This window comes from Lycium barbarum, chromosome 1 (assembly GCF_019175385.1).
Source record: "Lycium barbarum isolate Lr01 chromosome 1, ASM1917538v2, whole genome shotgun sequence".
Lineage (NCBI taxonomy): Eukaryota > Viridiplantae > Streptophyta > Magnoliopsida > Solanales > Solanaceae > Lycium > Lycium barbarum.
In genome coordinates this window covers 144689016-144703939 of record NC_083337.1, presented here as the reverse complement: position 1 = coordinate 144703939, position 14924 = coordinate 144689016, and the positions used below count along the sequence as shown (strand labels likewise).

General features: G+C 41.7%; 1 non-coding gene and 1 pseudogene across 1 annotated transcript; both read right to left on the bottom strand.

Moving 5' to 3' along the window:
- Positions 1–866: 866 nt before the first annotated feature.
- LOC132615579 (cytochrome P450 71D7-like) overlaps positions 867–14924 on the bottom strand; it is a 29900-nt pseudogene continuing 15842 nt past the window's right edge.
- On the bottom strand, positions 3999–4105 carry LOC132618748 (small nucleolar RNA R71). The gene has a single exon (XR_009574292.1). It is a non-coding gene; the product is annotated as a small nucleolar RNA R71 (small nucleolar RNA).

Here is a 14924-nt window from a genome sequence, read left to right as displayed (position 1 = left end):
TGGTACTAGATTTTTTATTCTTTGCGGGTTCAACTAAAATAAAGATAATTCACCAAAGAGACCTAAATGTCTTGTTGAGTTGACAAAACTCAAAGCACGTGTTCTTATTCATTTCTGTTTCAATTATAGAACCTTTCAAGCTTGGAAACATTCTTACATTTCATTTAAGAATCACTCAATTTTTTTATTTTTTTTTACATCTAGAATATTACTTGATCATCATTCGTGCATAACTTCAATTTGGCAATAATGAAGTATCAATAACACTGAAGATTCAAGAAGGCGACGATATTTCTGCTGATTTGAGTTTAAATAATGGCTTTAAATAATTGAGTAAAGCTGAGGATAAAGTGCTTGTTAGTCGTGTAGTTTTGACCTTTCCTACAGGTAGGAGGTTTTTTCATACATAATATTTATGCATGTAGCGAGTTACTTCATCGTCTGATTAGAAAATTAACCTTATTGTTTAATTCTAAGCGGAAAAGCTAGCTCATGAGGTGAGTATTGTCCACAATCATATAATGAGACTAATGTCTTCAACCCAACAATGTGAGACTCAACATTATCTATACTGCTAATAAAGTTAAAAATCTCTAATAGCCATTCAAGTTTAAGAATAGAAAGGATCCAGCAGAAATCGAAGGGGAATCAATCCCCATATTCAATTTAAGGTACAGTTGAAAAGGCCCAATCTAGATTTGAAACCCGATAGGGCTCAGAAAATCCAACTATGGATCTTAATTATTGGGCATTTTCATTGCGTTCTCCAAATATCCAAATGGGTACACATACACAAACCAAGCAAAAAATAATAAGGTGGAGAGTTGTGTGGGTCGGGCTGATACTTCAGCATTTCAAGCAAAACATCAGTATTCTTCATCATTTCTATTAGCTATAGCAACTAAATACAGATCTTTTTGTTTCGCAGCAATTGATCCAAGTGTGTCTGTCATATCCAAATCTTTTGGATCAGTTCCATATGGCAGTTTCCATTCAAAGTGGTAGAGTAACTGAGCGTAGGGCTGTTCGCTTAACCAAAACCAAACCGAATAAAAAAACCGACATTTGGTTTGGTTTGGTTTAGTTTGATTTGGTTTTAAATTTTAAAAACCGCTAATATTTGGTTTGGTTATAGTTCTATTAAAAAATAACCGAATAAATAACCGAACCAAACCGATAAATTATATACATAAATTTTATAATTATTTATATGTATAATATTAGTTTTTCATAAATAATTATAAATATTTTATACCTTTTAATCATTAATATGATTTTTCTCTACTTATTTCACATGATTGTTTAAGACTCGTGTTTTTAAGAATATGTCCAAGCTCATGTCTTTAAAGTCTTTTAACTCTTTAAGTGTTAACTGTAACCTTATTAAAAGAAGCTCACGTTAGAATCTAATGTCTTTGAATTAAATTTTTGGCCTTTCTTTGTCAACCATTTGATTTTAGGTTGTTTCTTTTTTTCCCCCCAATTTATATCTTTCTTTTTTCTTGTCTGAATGGGTCCTAAACTTCTAATATTTTTCATATGAAAAGGACAGAGGTTGTAGATTTGGAGGTTCCTATAGAAGATACTTCGGTAACGTCAGCATTTGCTACAACTCAAGCACATGGTAATGCCGTAATACTTCTTCCGTGGGTTATCCTCCTAAAAAGCAGAAAAGAACAATTCCTTGTAGTCGAGACCCTAGCCTTGGGGATAATGATAGAAAAACATCTAAAGTTTGGGATCATTACACAAAGTTTTTTTAATAAAATGGGAGAATTGAGGGCAAAATGCAAGTACTGCCCCAAAGTTTGGGATCATTACACAGAGTTTTTTTATTTCAAATATTTTCATTTTAATTTTAAGTAGTCTTTATGTTTCATTTGTTGACACCCAATTTTGTCCCTGATGTGCCGTGAATTTTAGCACATTTTATGCCTTTGTAACTAGACATGTTGCTTGATTTTAAGTGTTTTTACATTGTTTCTTATGTTATTTTTGTGTTTTATAGGGTTGATTAACTAAGGATCGGAAATGAGAAATAAGGCTGAAAAACGGACAAATTGGAGCTAAGCGACGGACCGTAACTCATGTTACGGACCGTAACAGGATCCGTAACTCATGTTACGGTTCGTACCTTTGAACCGTAACAGGGCCTGAATTTCCTGAAAGTTTTCACTGAAACCATCAGTGTTACGGTGGAGTGTTACGGTCTGTAACTCATGTTACGGTCCGTAACATGTCACCGTAACATGAGCTAAATTTCCAGAGAGTTTCAATAAAACCTTCAGTGTTACGGTTTAGTGTTACGGTCCGTAACTCATGTTACGGTCTGTAACATTTCACCGTAACATCAGCCAAAATTCCAGAGAGTTGCCAAGTAATTGTCACCACTTACGCTTCCGAAGGACGGACCGTAACACAGGGTACAGTCCGTCGCATTGTGGCCGTAACAACAAGTGGTCAAATGACGAAATGAAGGACGGACCGTAACCTGAGTTACGGTCCGTAACAATGCGGCGTAAGGGCATTTTTGTCCAGAAACTTGGCGCGATTTTTGGCTCTATAAATACATAATGTAGGGTTTTAATTCATTATTCAGATTTTATTTTAGAGGCACAATTCCTAGGTCTTAAATCTTGAAGTGGTTGGAGCATTTAAGGCAACAACTTCACTCTCATTCCATCTTGTATTAGCATTGTAAGTGTATTATGTTAATCTTTAAGCTTTTTCTATCAAGAAACATTATGAGTAGCTAATTTCAATTCTAAGGTTGTGAATCCCATGATGGGTATTATGTGAATGGGTTTCTATTTATGATATATGCATAATGGTTGTTGTTATTTATTCTATCTTTGAGTTGTAACGTTGGGTAATGATTGCAAGCATTAGCCGAAACCATTGTATTGACTTTTCTTGGGAAAGAGAGTCAATATTGGTAAGATTGAATAGCAATGACTCGAGGCGTTAACCCTCGTTTAATAGACTAACTTAGGAATAAGAATAAGTCTAAATTGGCATTATTGGTCGCTCTTCGATTGTAACTCTTTTATATTCAGAAGAATCATAAAGAGGAAATACTGCTTAACTGTTGGGAAACATTAAGAAGTCTTTAAGAGACCAAGTGCATATTCATAGAACAACTATTAGAAGTATATCACCTTGAAACCTGAAGCATAATATCTAATCAAATTGGGGAACACAACCTTAGTCTCTCTCTCACATTAATTACATTTTAAGTCAAAGTATTCAATTACATTATTCAACAATCAATTCAAACTATCCGGAATAGGATTAAAGTATTTAAAGACTGGTATCGAATACGATTAGTACTCTTTTCTCTCCATATTCCCTGTGGGATTCGACCCCAACCTTGTTGGGTTACTATATTTGACAACGTCCGCTTTACGCCATTAATAGGTGTAATTTGAGCGTATCAAATTTTGGCGCCGTTGCCGGGGAATACGGTTTAGAAATTACTAATTGTTGTGTACGATTCTTTAAAACTTTTTCTATTCTATCACACCTCGTTTGCTGTTTTAGTGAACCAGGTGATCATGGCAGGAAGACCCCATCGCAATCAAGGAAACCAAGGGGGAATTCAAGTGAACCATCCTGCACCAGAAGAAGAGGAGGATGAGAATGTATTTGCGGATTTCATCGACGAAGCTGATTATGCTTCAGCCGTAGTTCCGCCTAGAACAGGAAATGCAAATTTCAAAATTGATAGTTCTATCTATCAGCTATTGAAACTTGAAGGCTATTTCCGAAATTCTTCGGAGGACTGTCCACTTCGCCACCTGAAGAATTTCGTGCATGTATGTTCTCAACAATCTCAAGGTGTTGTTCCTGTTGATGCACTGCGATTACGGGTTTTCAAATATTCCTTGGCTGGCCAAGCGAGGGAATGGTATGAAAAGCTACCCAGCAATACTATTCACACCTGGAACGAGTTGGCCAATATATTTTTAAAAAAATGGTTCCCACCAAGCAAAAAGGCTGAGCTTCGGGACAAGATCTTTGGGTTCAAACAACTTCCGGGGGAACAGTTATATGCAGCATGGGAGCGTTTTAAATATTATCTAGCTCAATCTCCGACTCATGGATTTCTGGATGCAATCCTCACCGAGAAGTTCTACAAGGGGCTAGATACCATGAATCAAATAGCTGTCAATACTGCAGCTGGGGGATGCTTCATGGACAAATCCTTTGTCAACATCACCAGGTTGCTTGACAAGCTTACTACCCACAATCAAGCCTGGCATTCGAGTGATAGCGAAGTGCTATCATATGGTAGTCCCTCTGCTGCCGCGGTGGCCAAAGAAAATCATGAGCGAGATCATGCATTCGCTCAATTGCAAACCACCGTGGATTTATTATCGAAAAGGCTTATGGAGAAAGAAGCCAAAGGGGTGAATGTTGTCGACGAGATGCCACCTCATGCTCCCGGAATGTACCATGTCGCTAACGAAACTTACATGGAAGGGCAGCCACAATATGAGGATGCTAATTATGTCAATAACTCGCAAGGGGGTTATCAACGGCAAAACTATCAAGGTCCCGGTAATCACCCATGGCAAAAACCTCAACAACAATTCCAAGGGAGTAATTATGGAAGAAATGAACAGGGCAATCCTAATCAAGGGAATTACAACAACTATAATTATGGCAACAAGAGCTCCAACCCCTAAATTCCACCTAGGGGGCAAGCATCCAATTCCCAACAATGGAGAGATAATTCAGCTAGCAACTCTGCTGGCAACACATCTAATGACTCTGCTGAATTAAAGAGTATGATGCAGAAAATGCTAATGAATCAAGACAGAACAGAGAGCACAATCAAGGGAATGTCTCAGGTTCAGCTATCTCATTCAGCCTCCATTCAGAAGCTTGAAGCACAATTCAGAGACCTTTCCCGAGAAGTGCATACTCCTCATCGGGGACAACTACCGAGCGATACAGTTCCAAATCCAAAAGGTAGTGGAGTAAACTCTGTGGAGAATGTACTTGCTATTAGCACCAGAAGTGGAAAAATACTTCAAGAGGCTAATAAAAAGGTGATTGAGCTGGAGCAAATTGTTGAAGAAGAAGGGCAGCCTGATGTATCAAAAGATATCGTGGAGGAAGAAGCAGGGGAGGAAGTCCCTATTGTAGCCGAAGAAGAGTAGAATCTTGATAACCCCAAGGCACCGGTGGAAAACCAGGAAAAGGGGAAGGCAAAATTTTCCGGTGCTCTTCGCCCTTTGAACCAATTGTTTAAATCTTCACCGCCTTTTCCTCAAAGGCTGGTGAGAAAAACAGAAGATGAGAAGTGCCTGCGATTTTATGATCAACTCAAGCAGTTGACGTTGAACATTCCTTTCATGGATGTTGTCCAAGAAATGCTTGGCTTTGCTAAGTATTTGAAAGATCTCCTAACAAAGAAGAAAAAGCCATTGAAACACGACACTGTGGGTATCACTCACCGCGTTAGTGCCATCCTTTCCAAAACTACAGTGCAAAAGAGGGAAGATCCGGGAGCATTCACAATTACATGCACCATAGGGCAGCAAAATTTTGCCAGGGCTTTGTGTGATAACGGGGCTAGCATAAATCTTATGCCCCTGGAAATATTTAAGAGATCGGGGCTAGCGATGCCAAGGCCAACTACCATGTGGTTGCAGATGGCTGACAGAACGATAAAAAGGCCAGTTGGGGTAGTTGATGATGTGCTGGTTCAAATCGGGGAATTTTTGCTACCTGCAGATTTCGTGATTCTTGATTGTGCTATTGATCAAGAAATCCCTATTATTCTGGGAAGACCTTTCCTTGCCACAGGGAGGGCTCTTATGGACTCCGAAAAGCACGAAATAAAGTTCCGGGTGAACGATGAAGAGGTGACTTTTCACGCTAGTAAAGGCATGAAATTACCTAGTCCTTATCAAAGCATTTCAGTCATAAACTCTGTTGACGAGGTGGATGGAGCAGTGGAATTTAAAATGGAGGAAGAATGCTTGAGCGAAGCATTGTTGGCCATCTTGGTGAATTTTGATGCCGAACAAATGGAGGGATATAATGAGACAGTGAATTCACTCACAGGTCTGGGGTCTTACTCCTATGAGCCCAAGAAATTGTCTCTTGATTTAGAGAAACGAACAACTCCTCCAGCAAAACCATCAATTATTGAGCCACCGAAACTGGAACTCAAGAAACTGCCATCCCATCTTAAATATGTATTTCTTGGAGAAAATGCTACTCTTCCAGTTATTGTGTCATCACTTCTGAATGAGGGCCAAATTCAAAGACTCATCGTAGTCTTGAGGAAGTATTTAAGAGCTCCGGGTTGGACTATTGCAGACATCCGGGGGATTCCCGCCGGAATTTGTGAGCACCGAATACAGTTGGAGGAGGAAAGTTCGCCGAGTATTGAGCATCAGCGAAGATTAAATCCACCGATGCAAGAAGTGGTAAAGAAGGAGATTATTAAGTGGTTAGATGCTGGGGTGGTTTACCCGATTGCCAACAGTCCATGGGTAAGCCCAGTTCAGTGTGTGCCAAAGAAAGGGGGCATCACTGTTGTCCCTAACTCTAAAAATGAGTTGATTCCAACAAGGACTGTCACCGGTTGGAGAGTGTGCATGGACTACCGGAAGCTGAATACCGCATCTTGCAAGGATCACTTCCCTATGCCTTTTATTGATCAAATGCTTGATCGGCTAACCGGAAGATCTTATTACTGTTTCTTGGATGGGTACTCAGGATACAACCAGATCAACATTGCGTTGGAAGACCAAGAAAAGACTACTTTCACTTGTCCCTATGGGACATTCGCTTTCAGCCGGATGCCATTTGGTCTTTGCAATGAACCAGCTACCTTCCAACGATGCATGATGTCCATATTCTCTGATATGGTTGAAAACTTTCTTGTAGTTTTCATGGATGATTTCTCTGTGGTGGGAGATTCATTCGATGAATGTTTGGGTCATCTTGATCGGGTGTTACAACGGTGTGAGGAGACCAACCTCGTGCTCAACTGGGAGAAGTGTCATTTTATGGTCAAGGAGGGCATTGTCCTTGGCCATAAGATTTCAGAACAATGGATTGAGGTTGATCAAGCTAAAATCGATGTGATTTCACAACTCCCTCCGCCCGTTTCAGTAAAAGGAGTTCGGAGTTTCTTGGGGCACGCCGGATTCTATAGAAGGTTTATCAAAGACTTCTCCAAAATTTCAAATCCCATGTGCAAACTCTTGGAAAAAGAGTCCAAATTCAATTTTGATGAGAAGTGCATCAAGGTGTTCAACGAGTTGAAGCTGAAATTAATCTCCGCACCTATTGTTGTGTCCCCAGATTGGTCACTTCCCTTTGAATTAATGTGTGACGCCAGTGGTCTTGCAATTGGAGCTGTGCTTGGTCAGCGGCTAAATAAAATCCTGCACCCAATTTATTATGCCAGCAAAACATTGAATGGAGCTCAGCTGAACTATACAGTAACGGAGCAAGAATTACTTGCTATTGTTTATGCTTTTGAAAAGTTCCGGGCTTATTTGTTGGGTGCCAAGGTAGTGGTTCACACTGACCATGCTGCATTGCGCTATTTGATGGCGAAGAAGGATGCTAAGCCCCGGTTGATAAGATGGGTTTTGTTGCTACAGGAATTTGACTTTGAAGTCAAAGACCGGAAAGGGTCAGAAAATCAAGTAGCTGACCATCTTTCCAGACTTGAAGCACCAGGGAGACCGAGTGATGTGCTAGATATTGATGACACTTTCCCGGATGAAAGAGTTTTGGTCATCTCCAATGATGTGGCACCATGGTATGCCGATATTGCCAATTATTTGGTAACTGGCATCGTTCCTGAAGAGTTGAAGACATATCAAAAGATGAAGTTCTTGAGAGACTACCGACAGTATTGTTGGGATGAGCCTTACTTATTTAGAACGTGTGCTGACAATATGATCCGGAGATGTGTGGCGGAATCTGAGGTGATGGACATTTTGAAAGCGTGCCATGATTCTCCAGTTGGTGGACATCACAGTGGAAATCGAACAGCAGCCAGCCATTTATCGTGATGCAAATATGTTGGCACACTCTTGTGATAAGTGCCAACGCCACGGCACAATAGGTCGGAGGCATGAAACTCCGATGAACTTTGTTCTTGAGGTGGAGCTATTTGATGTATGGGGAATTGACTTTATGGGGCCCTTCGTGAGTTCCTACGGCCTGAAATACATTCTTGTCGTAGTGGATTATGTCTCCAAATGGGTGGAGGCGGTGTCCTTGCCTAACAATGATGGTAGGAGAGTCAATGCATTTCTCAAAAAGAACATCTTTACTAGATTTGGCACTCCTAGAGCTATTATTAGCGATGGTGGATCTCATTTCTGCAATAAACCATTTGCTGATCTTCTTGAAAAATATGGCGTGCATCACAAGGTTGCCACTCCATATCATCCTCAGACGAGTGGTCAGGTTGAGGTCTCAAACAGAGAAATAAAAAGCATCTTGGCAAAGACGGTCAATGTGAATCGCACTGACTGGTCTAAAAAGTTGGATGATGCTTTATGGGCATATCGCACGACATTCAAAACGCCTATAGGGACTTCACCGTATAAGTTGGTATTTGGGAAGGCATGTCATTTGCCTATTGAGCTTGAGCATAAAGCCCTTTGGGCATTGAAAAAGCTGAATATGGATTGGCATGAAGCAACCAAGCTGCGGTTGTTTCAAATCAACGAGATGGATGAATTTAGGTACAATGCCTATGAAAGTGCAACACTGTACAAGGAAAAGATGAAATACTATCATGACTCGAAGATCCTAAAAAGGGATTTTCAGCCAAAAGACTTGGTCTTGTTGTACAATTCACGCCTGAAGTTCTTTCCAGGCAAGTTAAAGTCCCGTTGGTCTGGTCCTTTTGAAATTGTGAGTGTGTCCCCAAATGGAAGCGTCATTGAGGTGAAATCCGAGGATGGCACTCGGACTTTTAAGGTGAATGCACAAAGAGTGAAGCATTACCATTGGTGTATTGATGATGGTAAGGTCGTGGATAGGGATCGTTTGAAATATGGCTCCTGAACTCGAAAATGAGGTACCACGTCGAGCCGTGACGTTAAACCAAGCGCTGTGTGGGAGGCAACCCACATTTACCGCTTTGTAAGTAGTTTAAAGTTTGTATTTTCCTTGTATTCTTTTGTGTTGTTGATGTGCTAATGTTGTGGGATTTTGAGAACTGAAGGGGCCAAATAACTGCTGAGTGATCCAAGGCGAGACGCTCCATGTTACGGCCCATAACTCATGTTACGGTCCGTATCATGAAGCGTAACAGGAAAAAAGAAAAATAAAAAAATCACTGAAGGATGAGGAAGAGTGTTACGGTACGAGTTACGGTCCGTCGTACGTGTTACGGACCGTAACACGGGGTCATAACTGTGATACAAAATCTGGGCTTCACTGGAAATTTTCAACATGTTACGCCAGGTGATACGGACCGTAACACGAGTTACGGTCCGTCGATTGGACTGCCAGGTCATTAATGAATAAGTGAAACGGGGTCGTTTGATGTACCGTAACACAAGATACGGTCCGTATCTCAGGATACGGGCCGTAACAAGTAACGTAATTGTCGGCAATGTCTAAATACATTACCGACGGTTCCCATTTCAAATTAAAAGGATTCTTAAAACGTTTTTCAACTCCCTCTGCCTCATAAATCCTCTCTTCTCTTCTTCACATCCTCCTCTCTTCATCTTCCATTCTCCCCCATATTTCTCTAAAAATCTCTTTACTATCTTCTTATCGCAATCCCTGTTTTAAGTTTGAGTTTCATCCTTACAATCGCCAACGATCAGGTATTACATGTCTTTGCTCTTTTCTTTTAGCTATCAATGCGAGTTCTATGATGCTCATGAGTAATTTCGTATAATATGTGTTGAAATTCGTGTTTTGGGCTGTGTTGATTGAGTTTGAATTTCAATTGATAAGTTATGGGGGATTTGACAATGGTTGGGGTTGGGATTGGTATTGGTGCTGTTTAAAAGGTTCGTGGGCACAAGCAATTGCTTCCCACTGAATTGGAGGGCAAATCCGGTTGAAGGTTTCTTTCGTGAAATTACTAAATCGGTTTGCCCACCAACTGTTCGATAAAAGTCCCCAATGAAAACTTTAATAAAACTGGGTGAAGTCTGAGTAACCCGAGGCATGTGAGGGGATATAATATTGTTTTACAACATACCCATGGATCACTAAGTCGAAAATCTTGGCCTCGTGCTTAAAACGAAAAAATTTGGCCAAGCCATTTGATTGCAGATATGTTGCCCGTCATTTTGTGTTACGGACCGTAACGTATGTTACGGACCGTAACATCGCACCGTAACACCGATAATTTCCATGAAAACTTTCTGGAAATTTGGCTGATGTTACGGTGGGATGTTACAGACCGTACCCTATGTTACGGACCGTAACACCATACCGTAACATCGATGGCTTCCATGAAAATTCTCTGGAATTTTGAGAGACATTACGGTGTGGTGTTACGGACCGTAACACAAGTGACGGACCGTAACACCATACCGTAACACCACTCAAATTTCCAATAACTTTTTTGGAAATTTTGGTCATGTTACGGTGAGATGTTACGAACCGTATCCTACGTTACGGACCGTCGACTGTGTTACGGTCCCTTTGCTTAATTGAACCATTTGAGTTACGGTTGAAGATACGACCCGTAACACCATCGACGGTCCGTCGACTGTGTTACGGTACCTGGCCTAATTAAAGTCCTTAGCTTAAATTCATAAGGTGTCTAATTTTTTTTTAACAACTTCTCGTACATCATATCTAACTTTTCCTTCCACAGGTATGGGTAAACAACGACAATCAAAGAAGGCTTCACCTAAAGTCGCGGAAAAAGGAAAAGGTCGTGCTGCAAGCAAAGTAACCTCACGGCTGCGCGACGACGATCTGATCAAGGACGCCAGGCCTAAAAAGAGGCCGGTCGCACCTAGCAAGCCATCCCCACCAGTTGCACCCAGATAACCAGACCCACAATCAGAAAGTTCCTCCTCGACTGAGGAGTTGAGAGAGTCGAGCTCGTCGAGTTCGTCAAGCCAAAGTGATCCCCAGCGGGCTGTCATACCAACACTCCGACCGTAACCACCCATCACACAGCCTGCTGCGGAGGAGCGCGAGCAGGAAAGGAGAGAAACTAACATTCGAATACAGGCTGTGTATGAGCAGGCCCTCCGGTTTTCTGTGGAAGGATCTGAGGATTTATACAACAAGGGGTGTGAGCTGGTAAAAAATGAGGGGACGGACCCAAGGCGGAGTATTTTCGAGGAACGGAATGTCATTGTCGATGGTCTAGAAGGATATACGGGCATTCGTGATACTATCCGATTCCACAAGCTGGATTTTTGAAAAACCCCGTGAGGTCCTACAGCCCGGTTTTTGTTAGGGAATTCTACGCTTCGTATGGGGCTGCTGTATTCAAAGCTGTGAAGAAGGGGCAGCGAGCAACTCAAGTGCCGGCAATGAATGAGGTAGTATTCCGAAAAAAGAAGATAGATGTCTCTCCGTCGGCCATAAATAAAACACTATTCGGGGAAGATTATGTAGAGCCTACAACAGCGGAAGAAGGGGAGTTTGCCTACAAAATTGAACAGAAGGATACAATCCCCGTCCGAAAATGGGTAGCTTCTGTTACTGCACGGACAACAGATCCTAAATGGGCCATAGTGCCAAAGTTGACAGCCACCACGCGGATTTGGAAAAACACCCTAACGCCAGAGGCAAAGTTTTGGTGGCAGATTGTTCTGTTCCGCATCCGTCCTACCCAATCAGATAATTATTTGACTCCAGACAGGGCTGTTCTTGTGGCTTCCATAATGTCGCGGTATAAGATCAACTTCGAACGACTGATAGCCGAAGACCTCCGAGAGAGAGCCACCCAGCCAGCCACTTCCCTCATTCATCCATGCCTGCTTAGGCTACTATGCTTTCGTACAGAACCAGAACCCCTACCCCATATCGATCACAGTGTCATTGCCAGCCATATTTATGACATCACAAAAGGGAAAGATGATGTGTTGAGCCAGGGTTCAGTGTCCTCTGCATCGGTTTCTGAGGTGCCGGAGGGGCCTACAGGGTCAGATGTTATACCCTTGGCTATCATGGGTGATGAGGGAGCTGCTGCGGATCAGCCCACAGATTCTGAGGCTCCACCGGCTGACCATGCTACAAAGCCTATGCCACCTCCAGCCGCACCTACTTCGGGTGGTCCTACCTCTTCCACTGGAGCAAGCCCAGCACCACCGCAGGCAATACCAGGAGTCCCACCCGAGCTTGCGAGAAAAATGATGTTCAATCGGGATAATTTTGGGGCAGTGGTCCTGCAAGCGGATCGCACAGATAGGCAGGTCAAGTAGATCATGACTGAGCTAAAATTATACACAAAAAGGGCTATTGATGCAGCACTGCGACCGATAAAAGAACAAATGGTTGCGGACCACCTACAAATCCACTCCCGGATAGATGGTATTGAGAGTAGGATGACTGAGCTGACTAGGACACACCCTACATTGGAATTGGGCGCTATTCGGAGTGAGTTGCGGTCTGTCAAGGATGATGTGCAGAAATTGAAGGCCCAGGAAGTGGCTGTGGCGACAGACCAGCTTCCTAAAGTACACACGGAGTTGGTACAGAGCCTATACCAGCCGGTTCAGAGCCTACTAGGGGATGATGACAACGAAGACACGGTTGAGGAACAACACGACGAGGAGTTGGAGGAGGATATCCCCTCTTTGGACAAAGGGAAGCGAAGCAGAGCCTCGCCAGATCTTGAGCCCATTCTCCAAAGTCTTGATCCATATGCTGAGTTGCGCCCACAGAATGAGGAAGAGGAGCGGCGTACTTTGAAAAGAATCCGCCAGGAGTCCCGGTTAAGTTCTGACACCGCAGGAGCTACTTCTAGCTCAGCTCAACCCATTGAGCCGGCTCACCGTATTTCTCCCCCATCCGCTGCTCCACCCCATGATGCTGCGACAGATCCGAGTGCCTAGTGCGCTCCAGGGAGGCCCTCCATTCTTTTAATGCGTTATATTGATGCTTTGAGGCCAATGCATGCTTTTAAGTTGGGGGTGTGGTATTTGCGGATTGGTTGTTGGGATTGCTGTTTTAGTATACTGGATATTGTTTTTATTGTTTTTGTTTTGATGGGTATTTTATCCCAAAATTGTGATAGTAAGCATGTGTTTAAGACAATTGTTATTGTTTTGTTTTGTTGGTATTGTTTTTTATTAGCAAGTATGTGCTAGAACTCGTTCTTCGGTTCTTTGCTATGTGTTTCTATTCCCGAAGAATGCTATGTGTATGTTGAACCTAGCATGTGTAGGATGTTTAATATAGAAGTAAAGTAGTGATGACTTAAGTGGTGGTGGTCCGTGTTTCTAGCATAGATAAAAATTGGTTTTTACAAGTTCAATGATATCCCTCCGAAAAATAATTTGTGATGTACATAAAAAATATGAGTTGTTGATATTGACATGTATGGTTCTTTTAATGACATTGCAAAGAAAGGGGGTTTATGCATGTGAAATCTTCAAACGGAAATGAAGTCAGAGTATTTAAACAATCCTTATGCCATTGTGTTGTGAGTTTTTAGCTTTTATTTGCATGTGATGCTTGCAATCTAGAACTTTCCCGGTTGGTCGTGCGTGAATTCTAAGGAGAATTAGGTTGTGAAGTGATCTTAGGCTTTCTTTGTATTAACCCCAAAGTATCTTAAAGGAGCCTGACCCGTACAGAAAATGATCCCTAGTCTCCCATGATTGAGCCTATAGACTTTTTCTTCGATTAACCATGAACTAACCTCTTTCCCTTCTGTGAATAAACTCATTTGGCACCAAGTCCCTCCTTGACACGGAAGATTGACAAATGAGGCTAAAAGCCTAAGTTGGGGGTGACAAGTCAAAAATGCAGAAAATGAGAATAAATCCGCGCTAAAGATGGAGGGTCGGAAATGATAGGACGAATGGTGAATAAAGTCAAAAAGAAGTGTCGAGTAGAGTGAGTCACCGATACCCAAATATTCATCCTACCCGTCCCTAAGCCAATGTTACAAGCCCAAAACAAAAAGTCCTAATGTGATCACGATCAAATTGTTCAAAGTTGAATGCATGGAAAATAAAGGCAAGCCTATGGTATGTGCACGCATGGTATGCAAATTTCTTTGTGAGTGTGAGTGTTCTTCTGTCTCTTTAGTCTTTTGTCCCATTTATGTCGTAAATGTGTGTTGGGACATTCTTTGGTCTATGTGAGGGCATAAGGATTGTAGGTTTCAAAGTAACTGGCTTTCCGGAAGTTGAAATTCATGTGCATAGAGACCCCCGTACTATGATTATGTCATTAATTGAGGTTGCATAGTGAATTGAAATTTTTCCGAAATGTACGTCTTGTGTCACAAATAGGAGATGGATAAGAGCCTAAATATTTTTTTTCTTGATTTGAAGAGTCCGTGCTAGGAACACATGTCAAAACCACCGTAGTCATTCTTATTTTGCTAAGATGTCGTGTGTTAGTAGTGAGTATTGTTGTAGTTGCTTGAGGACAAGCAAAAGCTTAAGTTGGGGGTGTTGATGTGCCGTGAATTTTAGCACATTTTATGCCTTTGTAACTAGACATGTTGCTTGATTTTAAGTGTTTTTACATTGTTTCTTATGTTATTTTTGTATTTTATAGGGTTGATTAACTAAGGATCGGAAATGAGAAGTAAGGCTGAAAAACGGACAAATTGGAGCTAAGCGACGGACCGTAACTCATGCTACGGACCGTAACAGGATCCGTAACTCATGTTACGGTTCGTACCTTTGAACCGTAACAGGGCCTGAATTTCCAGAAAGTTTTCACTGAAACCATCAGTGTTACGGTGGAGTGTTACGGTCTGTAACTCA